Below are 9512 nucleotides of genomic sequence, written 5' to 3' on the forward strand. Positions count from 1 at the left end.
CCCTACTCACACTCCCCCACACACCCCTAAACATTCATACAGGGGCTCCTACTTCGAATTGACTCTTTCCATCTCTGTAAAGCCCAGCAGGACAACACACAAGTTCTCACGGCCATCTCCCAACTCTCGAGGAGCCAGCAGCAGACTGAGCCTCAAGCATTTGCAGCAAACTAGATCTGGGCAGAAATGTCCTATTTCTGTCAGACTCTCCTCCAGGAAGTCCTCCCTGATGCCCAAAGCTCCCAGGATTTCTGCCAGAACCACCTCTCCTTGAGACAGGCCAGTAATAACCCCAGGACTCTCTCATCCTTGCATTCTTTCTGCTGGTTTTTGACATGCCTTGAGATCTGCTCTCTTGTGGTTCTGTGGCACAATGAAGCTCAGCAAATGCCTTGCCTTGTAATTGTCCTCATGGCCAATCCTACTTGCAAGGCGATGGATCTGGGACCCATAGGGAGGAGCAACAGATGATCAATGAGAGGAAGAGAGGCCTACAGAGGAGCCCTGTGTGCCAGTAACCGGGGAGCACATCAGCCCTTCTCCTCACATGGGAGCAGGTGGCTGTAGCTGCTGCAGACACTGACTAGTTGGAGGTGGCACAGGTAAATAGGAAGCTGTTGATGAAGCAAACGCCATGTGCCAAACAGTTTCACATGCACACTGGGCAGGTATTTGAATTCCTGAGCAGGTTGGATGTCCTAGGGATCAGGCTGGACCAAGGACTCTGGAGGGAAGGCCTCTAGCCTACCCCCCAGCCTCCCTAAGCGGCCGGCTCATATCCTTTCAGGGAGTGGAAAAGGAAACACTGGACCCTTTTACAGGGTTTCTTATGTGTGACGAGCAGCCTCTGAGGATGGCCGAACTGCCACGGATGGAAGAAACCGTTTATTTTTCCTGCGAGCCGCTCTGGAGCCTTTCAAAGGTGTGAAGTTCCAGGGCCTGCAAATGCTTGACTCCACTGGCTGCACAGAGCCAGCCCTGCCTGGGCCTCAGCCCCCTAAAGCTCCAGCCTCGTCATGTGCTCCAGGAACTCCCCCAGGCCCATCTGGCCTCTCCCGTGCTGAAAGGCAACAGAGTGGCAGGCCAGAAACCTGATTCAGTGTTTATTCACCAAACACTGAGAGGGCCCTCCTGAGTCTCCTCCCCACCCAAAGCCTCTGCTACTTGGGGGGTGGGAGTGGGGAAACACTGGCCATCTCCCATGCTCCACATACCTGGTGTACTTGCCCCAGGAGATTAGCCGCAAGGAGAAGCATCCAGGCTGGCCCTGAAGCAAGAGAAAAATCTGATAAAACACAAGAAAGAACTGCCACTGAGTGGCATCAGCCAAGAGAAAAGCCCCAAGTCCTATGGATTCGGGTAAGGACTCTGAGAACCTCTGCCTCCCATGACAAGGTTGAGAGATTCCACAAGCCCCCTGCCCACGAGTTCTGCCTTGGTGGGATCTTGCCAGTCTACAGCAGCAGAAGGGCTTTCAGGCTGAACCAAAGGGCTATGTCTGTGTTCCTAGCTCCAGCCTGTCAGGAGGTCTGCTGCTCCAATGAGACAGGCAGCTGTGCCCCTGAAATGACTGGTTGTTTCTTCCTGCAGCCACCCAGGAAGCTGCACTGGGGTTGTGTTTTCTGTTTCACTTGAGACAGGGTTTACTATGTAACCCAGATTGGCCTCCAAGTTGTGGTAATTCTCCTCTCTCGGTTTACTAAGTGCTGGGATTGCAGCATGAACTTCTACGCTCAGCTACGCGGTTATTAAAAAAAAAAAAAATTCTGAACTGATACTGCTTTCTGCACGATTCTTTCTATTCCATTATTGTAACCATACCGAACTGCTGTGCAGCGCTAATGTGTTGTCTGTGTGAACCAGTACCTTGCTATGGAACAGAAAACGTGGCCATTTATCTATGATGGTCGGCTGTGTGGCGGAAGTGGATGGGTTTGATCTGTCCTGGAGGTGCTTCAGCTGAATCCACTGAAAGGGGGGCCTGTCATCATAAACGGCCTCATATGCCAAGCTCATCTGGAACTCTAGAAAGATCCAGTGGTTTCAGGAATAAACTCCATCTTGATCACCCCAAAAGGACACTTCATGCTTTCACAGACTTTAGGCCAGGCTTCAGGTCAAGGAGTCAGGCCACCACGCAGCACCTGTCAGCCAGCCTTGCAGAGCAGCCCTCACTGCCTGTACATCCTGGCGGCTGGGCTGGGACCCCTCAGGTCTTGCTCATGGTCTGTCAGGGCTGTCATGGCTCCACCACCCTCCTGCACCTCACTGCTGGTATGACAGACCCACTGACTTCCAGTGGGACTGTGACAGAGAGCACCCTCCACCACCCCATTCACCCTGTGCACCCCCTCTTTAGCCTTCTAGGCCTACAGTGAAAGGGGCTTGTTCACAAATGGGACACTGTCCTTGTCCCTGTGTAAAGGCCATTCCCCTTCCCTCAGCCCCACCGCTCCTAACCCCAGAGTCAGCGTCAGTGACCCCTGTGAGCTGAGGTGTATATGGAGCACCGTGTCGCCCAATGCTGCGATCCAGAATCCCGGCTGGCTGGGGACTGCATTTAGGAGCAGAAGACAACCTTAATGTTTTTCCTCCCTCTCCTCCCTTTTTACAGACAGAGAAACTGAGTCAGACAGCATGGCCCCTCAATCCCCCAGCAGCTACATCATGTGCTCATTTCCACGTTCCTTTCCTTATTTCTTTCAGAACTGAGCAGGCGCTTGTCCCTTGTTTCACTACGTTCTACCCACACCGCTGAAAAAATGTGAACAACAGCCATAGCCAACAGTCTAGGAAGTTTGGGGTCGTGGTTTTTCTGTTTAGCATCGGAAATCAAAAGTGAGAGCCATGAAAACAGCAATTTTTGGTTGAGCGGCCTCTGAAATAAGTAGGAGCTCCAGCCTGGCTGATCTGAAATGCAACTCGTGGAAAGGAAACAAAGACAAATGTGCTTTTCCTGTTTCTAATATCTTCACTCCCACACTGAGATTATTTAATGCGACTTCCTCCTTGTGGGTGGGCTTATTAGAGATCAGAGAGGAACTGTGACTTGCCCGGAGGCACACAGCACATAGGCAAGACTGCGCTGTGCACCTGGAACCTTCTGTCTTGGGCTTCTCTGGTGTTTTCAGTTTTGGAAAACTCTCGGCTCCATCGAAATAGTATTCTTAGAAGCCAAGGAGAACTGTGCTTTCATTGGCTGTGAGGATTTCCAATCTCTAAACTAAGGGGCTTGTCAAGAAAAATATTTGAAATTGGCAAATAATAAAAATAAATAAAAAGGGATTGCTTCCCCCCGCCCCCCCCCCCCATTTTATCTGTAGGATACTGACTGATGCCTTGGGATTTCTGGCCCACATTCCTCTCTCCGTACGGAGTCTTGAGGTGCTGTAGATGAACCTGAGGGCCCTCAGACTTCTAGGAAAAAAGCTGGAGGAGAGCCTGTATGCCACTGTCCTTAGGCAGAGGATCCACACTCAAGCTCTTGGGTTTGGCTAGTCCTTTAGCAGTGCTCTGGGACTGACTTACCAGGAAGCCAGTGTTTTCTAAACTATCCGGGTACCTCTGAAGCTGCCTGTGGTTTGCTTTGAGTTTGTCTTTCGGCGATGTAATAGAATCCTGAAAGTTACTTCTCCCTTGATATGTGGCCACCTCCTCCACTGTGCCATCCCCGGCAGGGATTTATGGCTTGGTGAGGAGCCTCCGCGTCTCCTTGACGGAAATTCCACCATCAACTCATCACCAAAGCGTCCTCATCAACCTGGCTTTAATCGCCTCCAAACCTGATAACCATCGGAGGCTGTTCATCCCTGGCAAATTATCTAATCCACATGTTGTTCAATTTGTGTAAACCCCAGCCCACGAGGATCATAAAATAAATAAGCATGAAATGGTTTATAGTTTCCAGTCTCCTTTCACCTAGACAGGCCAAGCTGTTCTCCCAGCCACCTCCGTGGCTCCCGCCTCCTTCCAAGAAAGGATAGATGGTGTGGCTTCTAGGAGGACCTGTTTGTTGCCATCTCTGCCACAGGCCACATACATTCTTCTGCCCCTTCTCTTTTGTGACCCTTCCCACATCCCAGAGGAACCCAAGTTTCATGCTACTAACATGTTATTCACAGACTAGCCCTGCGAGGCACGGACGTGATGAATTAAGACACTGAGTGATTTGCAAAATGAAAGTAAGCTGTCTTTGGGGAAAAGGCTGGTAGGAATTTGTAGTGAGGGGCGGTACAGCAGAGAAGAGAGGCAGAAAAAGATGTCAGTAGGAATTATAAGATTAGAGTGTGTAGTCTAGACGTAAGCAGAGGTCACCAAGGCTATGCTCATGCGTGTGTGTACCTGTGCATGCAAAGGCACAAATACAACTGGACCAGGAGTGGAGCAGACAGGCAAGCAATATCCCCCCATTCCTCCCACCATGAAATTCCTCCAGGCTATGTCTGAAATCCTGTAATTCCCAAATTCTGGGATTTGAACATCTACTTCTCTCACAAACAGACACTGATTATAACGTTCTGTGGTTCTAAGTGCCTAGATCCAACGAGCCTGTAATTAGGGACAGCTCTGAATCTCTAATTCTGCTGTTCCAGGATGCAGACACTCCGGTTCTGAGGTTCCTTCTGTCGATGTTTCTGTATTGATATTCTAACACTCCACTGAGCTTGAGGTTGCTAATTGTTAGAGTCCACAAGCTTATCCATGACCCTGTGCTTCTACATGTTAACCTGTCCATATTTCTTTTCTTTTTTTTTTCTTTTCTCTATTTATTTTAGTTTTTTAGACTTAGGGTCTCACTGTGTAGTTCTAGCTGTCCTGGAACTTGTAGACCAGGCTGGCCTCGAACTCACAGAGATCTGCCTGTCTTTACCTCTGCACCAACACATCTAGCTTCGTCAGTATTCCTAATGTTCTACAAAGTCACAGCTGCAATTCCATAATCCCCAAATTCCTTAATTCTAATATTTTGTGCTACTAAGACTTAAGGCTTTTATGTGAATATATAAGTTAATTTTTTTAAAGAATTCTAACAGGATGATTCCAGAAATTTAGGTTTCTCAAACTCTGCAATGCAAAGGGTATTTTTCCCCACGTTCTACATTTTGAAAACTCCAAGATTCTGAGTTCTGTAATTTAAGGATAGTATGTTATACCCCCCAATATTTCTTATAGTTTAAGATTTTGTTATTTGAAATACAGTCTCACTGTGATCTGCGAAGGACAGGAATTAAGTCATTGTACAGAGTCGGGGGTGCTAAACAGGTCCCTGGGATCAGGCTGTGGGGCATCCCAGGCAGGCTCTTTGCCGTAGCAAAGGAGACCCAAAGAAGGCTGGCAATTCTAGGGGCTGAGAGAGACACAGGCAGTGTGGAAGTGGAGGAGACGTGGAGAAGGTGGTTCCAAGGCCAGGGTCAGGCAAGGAGTCTGCCCCTACACCCTGGGCCCTTCCTCAATAGCCAGCTTTCTAAACATCTGCCTGCACCCGCACGCACCCACATCCCTATTTCTAGCCTTTAAAAGTACCCCTCTCCCTTTCTTGTTCTCCATCAAGGGCTCCCATGACAATCATCTCAAGCAGCTAATGAGTTTCAGATGGGCTTTAGAAACCGGGGACCAAAGGGACGCTCAGGGGGGAAGGTTCTTCAGCTGGGTTTTGTGGGGGTTGGGGAGAGACTAAAGAGAAGAATCCTGTGTAGCAAACAAATTATGGAGCCACACACACACCTTCCCCGAGCCTGGAGAAAGAACCAAGAAAGAAGCTGGGAGTCTCTGTTTGCTCTTTGTAACCCACGCTGGCTGGCCTCCCCTCTCTCCCTCTTGTACATAGACCTACAGACCTGCATTGCCTGGTTTGCTCTTCATTGCTGTTTTGGACTCAGACTGAGTAAAGACCTCGACGTAGTCTACAAAAGCATCAAGGATTTCTTCAGGACAAGATGTCATCATTCACCTGCTGATAATGCAGCTTTGCAATTACATCTTCGACCTTGTGGCCTTTTAAGACGTTCAGAGGTAGAGCCCAGAGGCTGACTGGAGGGGGCCACTCGGCCACGCCGGGGAGTCCGGCTGGCAGCTCTGTCCCTTTGGAGCCTTCCTTCTTCAGTCAGCCAGGGACCAGGGCACGCCGAGACTCACGGGCTTTTCCTCTCCTGTGCACCAGGGGGCACCGGTAGGGAGGCAAGAGGCTGAGGCAGGGATTTCTCAGCCTTCTTTTCCACAGCCCTCAGAGCACCAGGGACCTGGCTGGGATTACACAGTGGGTTCTGTGGTGCTCTGAGTGCCTAGCTGCCCAGCAACTTCCGCTGCTTTCAAGGTCTAATTTAGGAGTATGCGGAAATGAGCAGAACACTGAAAGAGACACACCAATGCATTACAGAGGGAGTCGCGGGCCACAGCCCACCGAAGCTGTTCCGAGCAGGGATGCAGGGGGAAACGCTCCGACAGGATGTGTATGGTTTAGGGTTCAGAGAGTATCTCCGTTTCCTTTCAGATATCAACAACATCCACGTTCTCCCCACTGCCTAAACAGGACAAGTCCCAGGTTAGGCAGTTCCTGGTGGTCTTCACCCACACGTGCAGAGAGGAGAAAAAAAAATCTGTCTGGAAGCAGGCCTCCCCAGCCTCCCAGCAGCTGCCCCCTCCCCTTCCCCTGCCCAGAGCCCCCCTCCCCATTTGCAATTAGGGGTAATCTTTTGTTGCCTGGAAAGTGTAAAAATCACCAGCTTTTCTTTTTGCATGCATAATATCCATTTCCCCTCCAAGTGCGCTATTTGGTTAGGGAATTACATCTATTTACAAGAGTAGATGTTGCACAAAGGTTGTGTTTATGTGGAAAATTATATCGGTGACACGGGCTGATTGGCATGTGGAGGCTGGGAGAGCAGGCCGAAGAGGCCTCCTCATCAGCTTGGAATAACAAAATGATTGTATTTTCAGCAAAGCTAATTGATCACACACCTCACCGGGCTATCTGTTTACTCAAAGGCCATCCAGGCCCTGGGAAGGTGGAAAGGAGAGAGCATCGGGCAGTGGTCATCACCAGGCCAGGCCAGCCAAGGCTCTGGGGGTATGTAATAGAGACAGGCGATGGGATGAGGGGGCAGAGCGGCCCACTGGGTCCTGCAGTTGTGCAGAGATGGGCAGACCCAGTGTTCCCTGGAAAACTAGGCCTAGATCCAACACCAGCAATTTTGTCCTTTCTATGAACCCTTTTAAGTTCACGTGGGCATTGAAGCCGTGGGGAAGGGCAGGGCAGAGCAGGACCCAGAGCCACTGCCGAGAGAAGATACGTTCATTCCCTTCCTCTCTGCCTTTTGGGAAGCCGGCCCCACCGCTTTCCAGCTGATGCTGAGCCGACTGCACTAGCTTGGTGGAGCAGAGGCTTCGGAAGCAGGCCTGGCTCCGCGTGTATGTCCTGACTCTGGTCCCCGCGCTCTTTGCCCTGGGGAGTTATGCATGGCAGAGTCAGGGATCGGCTCTGGTGGGGTGCAGACATTGATAGAGGACATCCAGCTTCCAAAGGTGCCCTGCAGAACAGAACCCTTCCTCCCAGCCACCACAGAGCAGAAGACAGACTATCCTCAGGTCTGTGACCTGCTTCCCTGAGCTGACTGATGACCACATGCTGGGCCTCCCAGAGAGAGGCGAATGACCTCTCCAAACCTGGCTAGCCCTATGGGTCCAACAGCTCAAGCCATCTTAAAAAGCTAGAATTCTATTTTCTCCCTAGAGTTAAAAACGCCAGTTGTGGAGGCAGAAAACAAAACAGTTAAATACAGTTAAACAGACACTTAAGTGAAAATGACCAGTTATTATAAAAAGAACGGTTTGGGGACTAGTATAGGAACTGATTCATTCACCAGCCTTTGGAAATGCGAAGGTCCTTTGGAAACCACTGGTCAAAAACATGGCCCACACCTGCCCACCCCATGATGCTGTCACCTGGTTGTCTTGCAAACTTCCCACGGGACCCCGTCCTGTGACTAGGTATTCTTTTACAGTGACACACGGGCACAGCTCCTGGCTTGCCAGCTTCTAACTCTGGTTTGATATCTTTCCATTGCTGACCAGTGTTAGATCTAGTAATTATTTCCTAAAACAAAGCTTAAAAACACTCCAGAACAAACAATAAGTGCCTGTGATTTCCTAGAGAAATCCTGTGATCCTCAGAGGCCACTGAAAACAAAAATCCTACTTTACAAATAAGGAAAGTGAGACCTAGAATACCATGCTGATTTCCACTGGTGACAGTTTGTACATTATTTGGGGTTCTTAGATCAGGTGGCCCTGAACAAACTTCAGGTGCTTTTGCTCCAACCTCAATCAGGAGGTTTTTCTTCTCTGCCCAGGTCTAAGGGCAATTTGTAACAGCCTCCTGCTTCTGGTACCACTGTGTGTGTGTGTGTGTGTGTGTGTGTGTGTGTGTGTGTGTGTGTGTGTGACAGAGAGAGAGAGAGAGAGAGAGAGAGAGAGAGAGAGAGAGAGAGAGAGATGCAAGCGCTAGCATATCTACCATAGCATCTGTGGCCCTTCAGAAGGACAGCTGTTTATTAAGGCGGCGCTCTCGGAATTGTTTTTTAACTGGAACCATTTTGCAATGAAGGAACATTAATAAAACCTGAATACAAACCAAACTTTTCTGTGTTCATGATTTTTACTCTGCAATCAATGCTTTTTATTAGATTTAAAACTTTCACTGTGCTTTTTATCTCTGGCTGTATAGTGTTCTACAATTAAAAAAAAAAAGATGGGGAGGGGACGGGAACCGATGACTCCAAAGTCTGGCAAAATAATACACTTTCTTGGATGTCTCTGTGTGTTGCCAATTAGCTTTGCTGAGAGCACAGGCCCCATCCATCACCCGCCTCTGGGTGGCTGTAACGGAGACCTAATTTGTTTCATATGCCCTGTGCTCAGGCGTTCATCCTTGCCTCCAACCTGCCGTGGAGCCCCTGTCCAAGGAGGAGATGAATGACAAGAAAACCCAAGACAAGCCAGCGGGACCCCTATCAGAAACGGCTCTGCCGCGGGTGGGAAGAGCTCAGCCCTCCCAGGCCTGCATTTCCTCCCACAGGCTCACCTCACCTCACATCCCACCCCACGCCTCTCTCTCTCCTCCACCCCTTCTCCCCGTTCACGACCCAGAAGACCCAAGACTTACAGGCGGCCAGCAAGGCCCTGAGTGGAGAATGGAAAAACGGCCTCTTCCTCCAGCTTCCCAGGGCTGGCCCTGCCTCGCCCCTCTCTGCTGTTCCCACCCCCTCCCACCTACTCCTTCCACAAGCCCGACTTTTGAACCTCCAGTTCCCTAGGAATTTTATGAATGCTCAGCACAAGCCAAAATAAACTCGTAAAGAAAAGGCTTCTAAAGAAGGCCAGAGCCGCGTACAGCAAGTGCTAAGCGGTAAATACAAAAGTTCTCCAGGTCGCTGGGAGCTGTGCTCTGGGTGGCGGAAGGTTGGGGTCAACCGAGGGAAAAGAGGACAAGGGGACAATGAGTGAAGACTTCCTTT

The 9512-nt window shown here is 49.9% G+C and overlaps 1 long non-coding RNA gene across 1 annotated transcript in view; it reads right to left on the reverse strand.

Moving 5' to 3' along the window:
* LOC121827634 (uncharacterized) overlaps positions 1-9250 on the reverse strand; it is a 33017-nt gene extending 23767 nt beyond the window's left edge. The window contains exons 1-2 of the long non-coding RNA XR_006069953.2: positions 9161-9250; positions 1215-1267 (exon numbers count right to left, since the gene is read on the reverse strand). This is a non-coding gene — a long non-coding RNA (uncharacterized LOC121827634). The remainder of the gene's footprint in view (positions 1-1214; positions 1268-9160) is intronic.
* Positions 9251-9512: the final 262 nt, after the last annotated feature.

Source organism: Peromyscus maniculatus, chromosome 2 (assembly GCF_049852395.1).
Source record: "Peromyscus maniculatus bairdii isolate BWxNUB_F1_BW_parent chromosome 2, HU_Pman_BW_mat_3.1, whole genome shotgun sequence".
NCBI lineage: Eukaryota > Metazoa > Chordata > Mammalia > Rodentia > Cricetidae > Peromyscus > Peromyscus maniculatus.